Below are 13,370 nucleotides of genomic sequence, written 5' to 3' on the forward strand. Positions count from 1 at the left end.
CATTTCTTCCGAACTCCCAGATGACAGGGATGGCTGCTGCTAGTCCACAAACCACACTTTGAATCAGCAAGGCTCTGAAGTACCACGGAAACACCCTTCAAACTATCATGCAAAATGCAGGCTCCATAAAATTAAGGGCTTTTTGTCTCTCTTTTTCGCCATAGTACACCCAGGACTTAAAGCTGTGCCTCGTCGACATAAGACACTCAATAAATACTTACGGAATAAATAAATGGACATGTGGTCTAGACAAGCGCTGCTCAACAGTAAGCACTGATCACACTTGGCTACTGGACAATTGAAATATGGCTAGTTCAAGTAAGGAGCTGAATTTTTTTCAAATTTAATTTTAATTAATTTAAACAGCCATATACGGTTAGTGCCTAGGACAGACGATCCAGGTCTAGACGCAGATGTGATGTCAAGAGTGCCGGACTAACAAGGCCTAGGTTTGAATCCCAACTCTGTTGTTTAGCTTGTGACCTGCAAAGTTAAACTTCTTAGGACCCTGACTTCTTCAGCTGTGAAAGGAGGACAAGATACCCTCCCCGCCTCCCACACCTCTCAGGGTTCTTGACAGGAAGTTTTATAAATGTATGTATTAAGCATAAGGTATGATTAAGGTAACACTCTCTGCCCCCCAAAAACAACTCACAATCACCAAGACTACTCTGCCTATTGCCCACACTTGCCAGAAAATGCGAGGCACGTTGTGTTAAAGGTTTGGTTAGCCCCACGGCTTTGAGAATCAGGCCAAGGTCATAACTTTGGAGGAGGGGGGAACCCTCACTTAGCAAGGCTGACCAGGTAAGAGCGGCAGTGACAATGCAAATCATCACCATTCCTGGCAAATCTTTAGAAAGGCGATATATTGATTATGGATGAGTAAATGGCATTTCATTCATTCATTCGTTCGTTCGTTCATTCATTCATTCTCCCAGGACGGACTGCCACCTTACCTAAAGCCCACGACTTCCCATCCACAGGCGTTTGCTAATCCAGAGCCGGGTCCTCTCCGCGCGCAGTGGGCTGGGAAGACCCTGACCGGCCGCCCGCGTGTTTCCCCTCCCCCGTCGCGCCGACCCGGCGAGGGTCAGTCTGACACCGGGCTGCGAGCACCACACGGCTGGGCCAAACCCAGGAGCCATATTTAGCTGTATTTTTGGTCAATAAAACAAACTTCCGTCTTCTAAAGAAAAACGGTTCTAACTCAATGTCAAACTAGGACGGAAACTCGCTGCTCGCCGCAGTTGCCAACCAGAGACGCCGCGTGTCCAGCAGCCTCGGACTCCCGGACCGTGACCCGGTGCCCAGAGCGCTCGCGCCTCGGTCACGGCAGCACCGGCCACAAAGGGCCGGGGAAGCGGACGCGGACGGGCCTCCTCCCCGTCCTCCTCCAGCCGCACGCACGAGAGCGGCCGCGGCTCCGGGACGCCCGGGCGCGGGGGTGCACTCACCTCGGTCCGCGCTGCGCGGCGGCGGCAGCGGCGGCGGGAGCTCCAGGGGCCGCCCGGGCGGTCGCAGCGCGGTCCCGCGGGCCGCAGCGCGGGCACTCTTCTCGGGCCGCCGTCCGCCGCGCCGCCTCCTCGGCCACTGCCGGCGGCTCCCCCGGCGGGCGGGCGGGCCCGCAGCGGGCCCCGCCTCCGCCGCTCCCGCCCCCGCCTGCACGCCGGGCCTCGCGGGCTGGGCGCGCTACTCCGGGCCGCTCCGCATGCCGCCGTCGCCGCCGCTCGCTCGGGGCCGCCTCGGGGTGGCCGACTAGGGCGCAGGGCCGCCAGCGCAGACTCCCGGGCGTGGTCCTCGCAGCGCTCGGCGCACTCGGCGGCGGAGGCGGCGGCCCGTGCGGCTGCGCGGGGGAGGCGGGGGCGCTGCGCGCTCACCCGGATGCGCCGCCCCCGCCCCCGCGGGGAGCCCACCTCGGGGCCGCGGCGCTTCCCTCGGGGCGCGGGGGGTTCCGGCGTCTCGGCGTCGCTCCCCCTGCCTCCCTGACCCGCGGGGTGGGGGCAGGGCCGCGGACAGGGGGCGCCAAGGCGAGGGCCTCAGGGCGGGAGGCTCCTGGTGCAACAGGCTCGGCCGTGCCGCCGGGGGCGGGTGGTCTCCACCTGACCCCCTGTGAGGACAAAGAGGCTGCCGCAGCCGGAAGAATGGAACTCGGGCGGCTCACGTCGAGCGGGTCGTGGGTTGGGAAGAAGTGGAAGTGCCCTCACCGCGCCGAGAAGGTCGCTCGGGTCGACCCCGGGCCGAGAACAGGGCTGCTCCGGACCCGGGAAGGGCCGCCCGCAGCGGCCGAGGCGGATTGGAGCTGGAGGACTGTCGGCGGCACCGCGGTCCGGCCCTGCCGAGCCCTGCGCCAGGCGAGGGGGTGCGGGAGCACCAGCACCCAGGGTGGGCGGCGAGAGGGCAGTCCACGCCGGAAGACGCGGCCAGTCCTCGGGGGACTGAAACGCCTGGTCCCCTGCAGAGCAGGGGCAGTTTGGGGAGGTGTCTCTTGCTCCGAGAGTGGCACTTTGCCCACTTGGGAAACTCGCCTGCTTGGCACTGGTTCCAGCACCTATCTGGGTCTTACCTGATGAGAAGACCTAACGCTGCTCCTCCATCATGCACACTGGGCATAACCAACTATCCTTCTAATGAGTTGTCTACTTAAAACATTAAGAAATTTATGCGTCTTGCTTGCCAGCCAACAGTTGGAATAATAAAGAGACTAGTGTTTATAATGTTACTTAAATTACCTCATTTTTATTTTTAAATGAATACTGTGTTCCCCAAAAGAACCAAAAGCCTGGCTGTAAGCAAAACATGTTATCAAAGATTATCTTACTACCTGGAATTTTACTATCCTGTTGTGTGCTTAATATATTTTTTCAAGTTTTCTAAAATAAAAGTTAAACGTTGCTTTTTAAAAGTTCATATATAATATTTTGAAAGAAAGTGAATCATTGACCTGTTAATATACCACAAGAAAACTCCACTTTGAAATTTTGTATCTCTTAAAAGTGCCTATCAAAAAAAAGAAATACTGTATCGTGAGGAAAGAAATTTACAAATTATATATCTGATAAAGGACTTGCATTCAGAATATGTTGAGAACTCTTTTAACAACTTCAGAATAAGACTAATTAATTTTAAAGGGCAAAAGATTTGACTTTTACCAGAGCAAATATTTAAAGGGTTGACGAAAGCATGAAAAGATGCTCAAGGTATTAGTCACTAGGAAAATACAAATCGGAACCACAATGAGAAAGCTCTTCACGCCCACCACAATGGCTGGGGGAGAAAAGACTGACAACAAAAAGTATTGGTGAGGAAATAGAGAAATTAGAACCCTCATATGCTGCTGATGGAAATATGAAGTGGTACAGCCATTTTGGAAAGTTTTGTTAGGTTCTTAAAAAGTTATACGTAGAAGCGCCATGTGATCAAACAATTCCACTCCTAAGTATATACCCTAGAAAATCGAAAACATCTATATAACAAGTCTGTGTATATATATTCAAAACAGCATTATTCAAAGTTCCTCTAAAGTGGAAATAATCCAAATGTCTAGCACCTGGTGAGTGGATAGATAAAATGTGATATATCCATTCAATGGAATGCTATTCAGCAATAAAATGGAATGGAACATTCATAAAAAATACAACATGGAGGAGCTTCAAAAACTAGGCTAACTGAAAGAAGCCAGATGCAAAAGAGCACATACTGTACGATTCTATTCACATAAAATGTCCAGAAAAAGCAAATCTATACAGAGAGTTGACAGGGCTGACGGTGGGAATGGGGAGTGACCGCAGAGGGGCACAAGAGATCTTTCTGGAGTAACGGGAATGTTCTACAGTTAGATTGTGGCAATGGCTATACAACTATAGATTTACTAAAATCATTGAAGTATGCGCTTGAAACTAGTGAATTTTATGGCATGCAAATTTTACCTCAATAAAATGAAAAAAATTCTGTGTACCATGAAGCAGCCCAGGATAATAGTACCTTATCTAGCTGCAACAAGTTCTTTGCAATAGAAAAAATAAATAAAAAATAAAACCTTTTAAAACAAATGGAAATTTGTGTGCTGGTTGGGTAGCACAAGGTAAAAAAAAATGTACTTTTTGCAACTGGTTGTCTAACCAGCACATTTACTCTTCTGCATCTCAATCTACTCCTTATTTATTCAAAACATCTTCACTTTACTAAAATACCTGGAAATGGGATAGAAATGGCAAGCATGTTTGAGAACAGGAAAAGAACTGGATGCCTTACAGCAAAGAGGGGTACAAGGGCTCAATTGGGAAACCAAAACAAGGACAATGACATAATCTTCCCCAATGTTGTCCTTGTTTCCCGTTGGCCCTGTGCCCTGGACGTGCGGGCTTCCTCTAGGCGAGCAGATGTGAGCTTCAGCAGGAACACTACCTTTGCCTGGACAATTGGGTGACTTATCGTTTGTTTTTCTGACTTCGGAATTTTTCATGATTTCTATGATTTTACCGTGGAAGAATTAAATCCCTCGAAGATCCGTTAGTGGAGACACATTGAAAAGTGGACCGTCCCCCAGGAAGTGGTCTGCCTGCCCTGACGTTTTCCCACCACAGCCCCTGAGAAGAGCTCAAGCCCAAGTAGACCTGCTCTTTTGAGTGAATGATTCACTTCATTGCTTTTATCAGGCCCTCTCTGAAAAGGATTGTTGTCTGAGTAGTACCAATATTGTTTTAACTTGCGAATAAGGACTGACTGTCCTCTATTAGCTAGAAAGCAAGAGGATGGCACCTGGGATGGGCTCATTGTAATGGGAGGGTGCAGGAGATTGCCTACCACAGGGTGAAACTGTCCAAGAATTACTGACCCGGGTGGTAGGCAGGAGGAAGAGAGAAGGCATCTGTGACACAGAATTGAGTGTCAAACACGACCGGATGAGGAAGAACAGAAGAGGCTGACAACGAAGGAGGGACAGGCAAACAAAAGCCCACACAGGAGTTAAACGACATGAGACAAGTAGTAATCATGCAGAACACATGAACGTCTTATTCTATGACTTTTTGTTTTACTCCTCATTTTTGCTTTTGCCAACCAAAAACCTGACAGCCCTGCTTTGTTTCTGAAGCCTCAGGAACATAGGTGCCCCTCCTCTTCTCCCAGCTCCCCTGCCATAACAACATCATTGTCAGGAGTGCTGCACTGCTCTGACACCCAGGGACGAGAGGGGCAAATTGGATGGAGGCCTTGGTCTGCTCACCCACTGGGTGGTACCCACAGGTGAGGTCGGGCAGTGAGAGTGTATGGCACGGCCAGGGCAGTCCTGGGGGTGGGGAATGAAGGTGTATCGGAAACGGGAAGGCACCTTGCCCTGGATCTAGTGATAAGAGCAGTACATTGTAGGCATTTGTGAGAGAGGCGGGCAGGTAGTGGTGACTAATAGTTGTAGTACTACACTGGGTAGCTGTTATCTCAAAGCCCCCAAACCCTGGGGGCTTAAACCTACACGAGTTCCTTTCTGGCTCACACTCCATGTCCTTGGAAGGTGAGCAGGAGCTTCAGCCCAGGCTGAAGAAGGATCCAGGACAGCACATTGTTTGCCCTCAGCAGAGACAGTAGGAGGGCACGTGGCAGGTTGCACACGGTCTCATAACACTTCCTCCCCCACCTGTCCCTTCTACTATGCATCGCAATGGCCAAATCAAACCATATGTCATATCTAACTTCCAAACAAGCAGGGAAATGCAATCAATCCCAGCACTGTCCCCAGAAAGCAGAGGGCTTCAAAATTTGGATTATAATATTGATGACTAATAGAAGTATCAAAATTAGATGATCACTCTTTATTTTGAAATAATTATTATACTCATTGGAAGTTTTAAAAATTGTACAGAGGCCCTTTGGACCCTTTACTCATTTCCTCCCAATGGTTATGAGGGGAACTCAGATTTTACCACTCCCAATTCTGCCTTTTGGGATATTGATTTTAAGCTAGTTGTTAAGAAACAACAGACTTACAAAGAATCGTTGACCTTCCCTTGCCTGCCTAGTGGAATTAAGATAGAAAAACCTGCCTAAAGGAGGAGAGCTCTTCAGTGTAGCTATTCATATTGGAATGTATGAATTAAAAGTGGCAGACAGGAAGAAATCTGGTGAAGCTTGTTTGTTTGACTCCCCACTGTGTCCTGTTGTTTCAGGTGCCCCAGCAAGAACTTGTCTATCACATGCTTCCTCTTTCTCACTTACCTGTGAGCTACCTACCTTCCCTTTGAAGTCCCAGGCTTCCTCTTCCTTAGTCTCTAAGAGCATATAAGACTCAACTGCCCCATTTGTCTTTGGGCCTCATATTCTTATGGAACCTCCATATGTGTATATGTAATAATTTGGACAGTTTCTCCTGCTTACCTGTCTTTTGTTAATCTGATTATTATTGCAGCCAGAAGAACTTAGAAAGCTGGGAGGAAAATTATTTTTTGTACCCCAACAGTTACATCTTACAACTATAACTTATAAAAAAGCTATAAACCTATAGGTGTAGTATAACATCAAAGCCAGGAAATTGACACTGGTGCAATGTGTGTGTGTGTATTTGTGTCATTTTATCACATGTGCAGGTCCCTACAACCACCAGAATCAAGATACAGAACTGTTCCACCATCACAAAGATCCCCCTCAGACTGCTCCTTCATAACTACTCCCACACTAGCCCCACCCCAACTATCTCTAACCCCTGAAAACCACTATCTGTTCTCCATCTCTATAATTTTGTCATTCCAGGAATGTTATTTAATGGAATCATACAGTATGTGACCTCTTGAGACTGCCTCTTTAAACTCAATACAATACCCTTGCATCTATTGGATTGGTCAAAAAGTTCATTTGTTTTTTTCCATACAATGGCTCTAGTAACACTTAGTTGTCTTTAACTTCATTTGAAACAATTTTGTTAGATTGCATTGTGACAGCTGTCATATCAGTGTGCATTTAAAAAAAACAAACAAACATCAAGCCCTGGCTGGCATAGCTCAGTGCATTGAGCTCAGGCTGCGAACCAAAGCATTGCAGGTTTGATTCCCAGTCAGGGCACATGCCTGGGTTGCAGGCCACAGCCCCTGGCAACCACATATTGATGTTTCTCTCTCTCTCTCTCTCTCTCTCTTTCTCCCTCCCTTCCCTCTCTAAAAATAAATAAATAAAATCTTAAAAAATTAAAAAAGTAAATAAATAAAAAACACATCAAACCTGGTGAATTTTTGTGTAGCCATTTTAATATTGAAGATGGAAGAGAATATGCAATATTTTTGGCATCTTATGCTTTATTATTTCAAGAAAGGTAAAAATGCAACTAAAATGCAAACAAAAAATTGTGCAGTGTATGGGGAAGGTACTGTGACTGATCAAATGTGTTAAAACTGGTTTGAGAAGTTTTGTGCTGGAGATTTCTTGCTGGATGATGCTCCACAGTTGGGTAGACCAGTTGAAGTTGACAGCGATCAAATCGAGACATTAATTGAGAACAATCAACATTACGCTGTGCTGGAGACAGCTGACATACTCAGAATATCCAAATCAATAATGCTATTGGTGAAAATGAAAAATGTACCTTTTCTTTTATGGAAAAAACTAAATGGGCTTTTTGGTCAGCCCAACGCTTGGGTCATTTTGTTTTGTTTTGATTGTCCTAATCACTCTGTCCCCATGAGGTCTTCTCTGATACCACCCTAGCAGAGGCTAGGACAGTTACAAGGGATGCCTTGGGTGAAGGTGGAAATCTAGGCTCTCTCTGCAACCTCTCTGACTTGGACAGGGCTGATGTTGCTTTTTTATTATTTATTTATTTATTTATTTATTTTGCTTTTTCTGCAGTGTTTGGCGGGAATAAGGCAGTTACTACCTAAAAGTTTTTCAGGATGCCCCTTTTCTGGACCTTTGGTTCCAGAAAGCAAGCCTTCTTCCTTGGGGATATTTAAAAACACCTGTTCCCATGGTATTTCCAATGGCCAGCTCCTCCAGGTCTCAGTCCAGGATATATGAGGCAAAGAGAAAACTCAGGGAACTTGTTGCCTGTCATTCTGCGATCCCAAGGTCCTTGTCAATTGTCTCCTCTACACCTTTTATAGTCTTAGGTTTATTTTATTAGGTTGGCAAAAAGTCCATTTAGTTTTTTCCATAAAAGAAAAGACATTTTTCATTATCACCAGTAACGTTATTGACTTGGTTATTTTGAGTATGTTGCTATCTCCTGAGTGGTATAACATTGATTGTTCTCAATTAATGTCTCGATTTGATCGCTGTCAACTTCAACTGGTCTACCCAACTGTGGAGCATCATCCAGCAAGAAATCTCCAGCACAAAACTTCTCAAACCAGTTTTAACACATTTGATCAGTCACAGTACCTTCCCCATACACTGCACAATTTTTTGTTTGCATTTTAGTTGCATTTTTACCTTTCTTGAAATAATAAAGCATAAGATGCCAAAAATATTGCATATTCTCTTCCATCTTCAATATTAAAATGGCTACACAAAAATTCACCAGGTTTGATGTGTTTTTTTTTAAAATGCACGCTGATATGACAGCTGTTACAATACAATCTAACAAAATTGTTTCAAATGAAGTTAAAGATAACTAAGCACTACTACAGCCACCATACGGAAAACAAACAAACAAACAAACAAACAAACAAACTTTTTGGCCACCCCAATATGTACCATGTCCAGAGCTTTTAGCTGTTCTTAAAATTGAAGGGTACTCTATCCATTATTCCATTTTGGTCTGGAACCAGGAGCTGAGAATAAAGTTTTAAAACATAAATTAGAGCAGATTGCAGATTATGCCTTTGAAAATGTCACTCCCTGTTTCTTGCATTCCAATGGGGTTCCTTGAGTCAGAGAGGAAAGGGAAGACCTATTAGGGATTTCTTGGAAATTTCACACCTTTACTCTAAACATGTATATGGGTTACAATATTTATCAAATGGAAAAAAAAATGGATGACATCTGGGAACTGCTAGATCCAGGCTCGGTGGAGTCTGAATCGGCAAGTATGGAGGGAGTGAAAAGCTGAGAAAGTGAGAGGAACGAGCCTGGGGCCATGCAGGAGGAACTGGCCTTGACTGACAAGGCTCAGGGTATGCAGCTTGGACACTTGACCAATGAGTGAAGAAGATAGTGCACAGGAACGAACCTAAGAAACTGGAGATAAAAGAGTCAGAGAAGTCTCCAATATGATTTTTTTTTTAATTTCCAGGAAAGCAGGAGTCAGAATAGAAAGTAAAACTAAGCCAGGTACAAAAATCAAGGATACACCCCAGCCAGTGTGGCTCAGTTGGTTGGAGTGTCGTCTGGAAACCAGAAGGTTGCAGGTGGGATTCCCAGTAGGAACACATGCCTAGGTTGCAGGTTCGATATGATCTGAGCACGAGTGACCCCCAGTCAGAGGGCATATGGGAGGCACCAGTCCATGCTTCTCTGTTGCCTCAATGCTTCTTTCTCACATTGATGTTTCTCTCTCTCCCTTCCTCTCTCTCTAGTAGCAATGAAAAAATGTCCTTGGGTGAGGATTAAAAGAAATCATCAAGCACAGTGGAAGCAAGTGATGGTGGGCATTAGATTTGGGCAGTCATTACTTAAAAGGAAATCAAATGGTGTGAATCTGAAGTAAAGAGAACTGGAGAGATGGTGGGTTCTTGGTTCAAAAGAGATTCTGTGGTGTAAGTAAGATGATCAAAATGTTAACTGTGAGTGCCCATGAGTTTATGCTATTGTTAGATGGCATTTAGGGAGACTCAATTAAAAAAAAAAAAACATTCTGAGTATCACAGGGCTGGGGAGAAGGCTGCAGGTCTTTTCTAGCTAAGCGTGGCTTTTAGGGATTTATAAAGTATGTTTGCTTGGCCTCCTCTTTCCCCAAGTCATATCTTTCCAGTCCTATAGTGCACCAGTATATCTAAACAATGATCTACATATTTCTTGTAAGGGAGTGAAGCTTTTTTATAAAACTTTTAAAATAAATTGAGGCCCATGGGGTGTGGTAAGCTACCTGACTAATAGCAATGCCTTAACATAGGCCACACCGAGCCTCAATGACCCTTGAGATAGTTTCTACTGTAGCTCTGAGGACTCTTTATTTAGTGCAATCCATTCTACACAGCCCTGTTATATTGGTCTTCCTACAACACCCAGTTCATGCAGCCACTCTCTGTCTACACACCTTAGTCAAGCATTCTAGGCCCATCACAATCTGGTCCCATTCCCACCAGTCCCAGGCCTCTTGCCTACCGCTCACCCAGAATTCTCTGCTCCAGAGACACCACCGCTTCACTGCTCTGCACTCTCCATGTTTGTTATGCCATTTGTTTCTTCTTTGTCTGCTTTTCACCCCCTATCTTAGTCCCTAAGGTTTTTGTTCCCATGTGATTTTCTCTACCTTCTACAACTTCTCAGCCAAGTTAATCTTTTCTTTTTTCTAAATTCCTATAATTTAATTATCTGTAGCATTTTATTTTCCAACACAAACGAGCTGTCTCATCATATTGTCGCTATAATGTTTCATGTGTTTAAGGCGTATGTTACCTCCTAGATGGTATGCACTATATTTGTACATTTTAAATGTAAACGTAACACATACATATGACAAAATAAAATTCAAATGGGATAGGAGAATGTCCCATTTACAAACACTTTAGTTCTCTGCTCAAATGTATTACCAAAAACTACCTTTAACTAATCCTGTTTCCTGGTTGCCATCCCTACATCTATTAATGGATATCTCCCCTAACTCTAAATAATACACTTACTGTTCCAATTCTTGGTTTATCAACTTTAGACAGTGTGTTTGTCAATTTTTGCTGCCATAAAATAATCCCCCAGTATGTGTTTATAAAAATGAACACGTATTGCAAGTTCACAAGTCACTGGCTGCCACTCTGTTGGCTTTGGCTAGGTGCGGCTCCATGTGTCCTCTCATTCTGGACTTGGCTGAAGAAGTGTCCATTATTTGGGGCGTGTTCGTCCCATGGCAAAGGGCCATGGATGAAGAGAAGCGACTGAAACACATGATACTTCCAAAAGCCTCTGTTCAGAACCAGCCTCTGTCGCTTCCACCCACATTCCATTGTCCAAAATGATTCATGTGGCCAAGCCCAGAATCCCTGCGGATAGGGATGACACCAGGCATATATGCCCCACCAGGAGGCATAGCAGAGAGCACGTGACAAAGAGTGTGCATGTATAATCTATCGCAGAGAGGGGGCAAAGAGTTGGGAACAATGATCCAAACTATCTCCCATAAGTTTCTATTGATTCCCGCTTATCAAAGGTAAGAAATTAAGCCTATTAACTCTACCTCTATCTCCCTCTTCTTCTCAAAGCTTTGTTAGTTGTCTTGTAAGTGGTTCTTCTACTGCTTACTTTATAACTTCAAATTGTACAGAGAAAGTACTTTCTTGATCGTGCAACTTCAAATAGTATCCCTCTAACTTCACAAAGAAAAAATGAAGATACGTACACCCTTATACTTTCACTCCCTCTCTTCCCTTCCCATCTAGCAACTCATACTTTATGAAGGCTCACAACATTTCCCTTCTGTTTTGGAACTATAATTAAGACTTTTATGTGTTGTGTATAAGTTGATTCAGAACACTAAATCTAATAAAGGACACTTAAAATACTATAATTATGTACATATTATTTTCTGCAGAATCAAATGTAGTTGGACTTGTACAGAAGGAAATGAAACCCTTTTCCTAAGTATATGTAGCTCCAAAACAAATGTTTCAAAAACCAAGTTTGAATGTTATGTCATTCATTACACTCCATGTGCTATTCTGAATCAGGCTATGTGTACTTTTTTTTAATATAGGCCATAATTTTGCTGGAGAGCCTTTCAGTTCCCATGGACTTTCTGTTTGCCTTACCTTTTTATTTTGTTGTTACTGACAATAAATAATGGCCTTCACTTTATCATACTTATTTGAAGTGAATCCATTTTCTTATCAAACACATTTGTCTGAAAGTCTCTTGACTATGTGTTTTACTTTGAACCAATTGCCTTTTTCCTGCTACCCAGCCAGCATCCTTGGAATTTAGTTTATTGCTATTCTGAGTTGTGAACATTATCTCTTCAATTCTATATCTTGATTTTTCTTGATTTCCATTTTCATTTTTAAGTGTATTTTATTGATTATGCTATTATAGTTGTCCTATTTTTTCTCCCCTTTATTCCCCTCTGCCCTGCACACCCCCTCCCCACCAGCATTCCCCCACCTTCGTTCATGCCCATGGTTGTACATATAAGTTCTTTGGCTTCTCCATTTCCTATACTATTCTTAACCTCCCCCTGTCTTTTTTGTACCTACCATTTATGCTTCTTATTCCCTGTACCTTTTTCTCCATTCTTCCCCCTCCCTCTCCCCCTCCCCACTGATAACCCTCCATATGGCCTCTATTTCTGTGAATCTGTTCCTGTTCTAGTTGTTTGCTTAGTTTGTTTTTGTTTTTGTTTTAGGTTCAGTTGTTGATAGTTGAGAGTTTGTTGTCATTTTACTATTCATAGTTTTGATCATCTTTTTCTAGATAAGTCCCTTTAATGTTTCATATAATAAGGGCTTGGTGAACTCCTTTAACTTTACCTTCTCTGGGAAGCATTTTATCTGCCCTTCTGTTCTAAATGACAGCTTTGCTGGATAGAATAATCTTGGATGTAGGTCCTCACCTTTCATGCCTTCGAATACTTCTTTCTAGCCCCTTATTGCCTGAAAGGTTTCTTTTGAGAAATTAGCCCCTTATTGCCTGAAAGGTTTCTTTTGAGAAATTAGCTGCTAGTCTTATGGGAACTCCTTTGTAGGTAACTGTTTCCTTTTCTCTTGCTGCTTTTAAGATTCTCTCCTTATCTTTAACCTTGGCTAATGTAATTACGATGTGCCTTGGTGTGTCCTTCCTTGGCTCCAACTTCTTTGGGACTCTCTGGGCTTCCTGGACTTCTTGGAAGCCTATTTCCTTTACCAGGTCAAAGAAGTTCTCCATTATTTTTCCAAATAAGTTTTCAATTTCTTGTTCCTCCTCTTCTCCTTCCAGCACCCGTATGATTCAGATGTTGGAACATTTAAAGTTATCCCAGAGGTTCCTATGCCTCTCCTCATTTTTTGGGGGGGAGATTCTTGTTTCTTCATCCTGTTTCAGTTGAATGTTTATTTCTCCCTTCTGCTTTAAATCATTGATTTGAGTCCTGGTTTCTTCCCTTTACTGTTGGTTCCCTGTATATTTTTCTTCATTTCACTTTGAATAGCTTTTACTTCTTCCTCTATTTTTCCACCCTTGTCATCCATATCTGTGAGCATCCTGGTTACCAGTGTTTTGAACTCTGCATCTGATAGGATGGCTCTCTCTTCATTGCTTAGTTC

General features: G+C 44.2%; 1 protein-coding gene across 3 annotated transcripts in view; it reads right to left on the minus strand.

Annotated features, from left to right (window-relative positions):
• Nucleotides 1-1,589, minus strand: part of GALNT1 (polypeptide N-acetylgalactosaminyltransferase 1) — a 132,553-nt gene extending 130,964 nt beyond the window's left edge. For 2 of the 3 annotated variants that reach the window (XM_036009155.1, XM_028524318.2), the window contains exon 1: nucleotides 1,458-1,587. The gene's annotated coding sequence lies outside the window, so the exon portion shown is untranslated. Of the gene's footprint in view, nucleotides 1-1,457 lie in introns of all 3 variants that reach the window. The other variant, XM_036009154.1, reaches the window with a different exon arrangement.
• Nucleotides 1,590-13,370: the final 11,781 nt, after the last annotated feature.

This window comes from Phyllostomus discolor, chromosome 9 (assembly GCF_004126475.2).
Source record: "Phyllostomus discolor isolate MPI-MPIP mPhyDis1 chromosome 9, mPhyDis1.pri.v3, whole genome shotgun sequence".
In the NCBI taxonomy this organism is placed as follows: Eukaryota; Metazoa; Chordata; class Mammalia; order Chiroptera; family Phyllostomidae; genus Phyllostomus; species Phyllostomus discolor.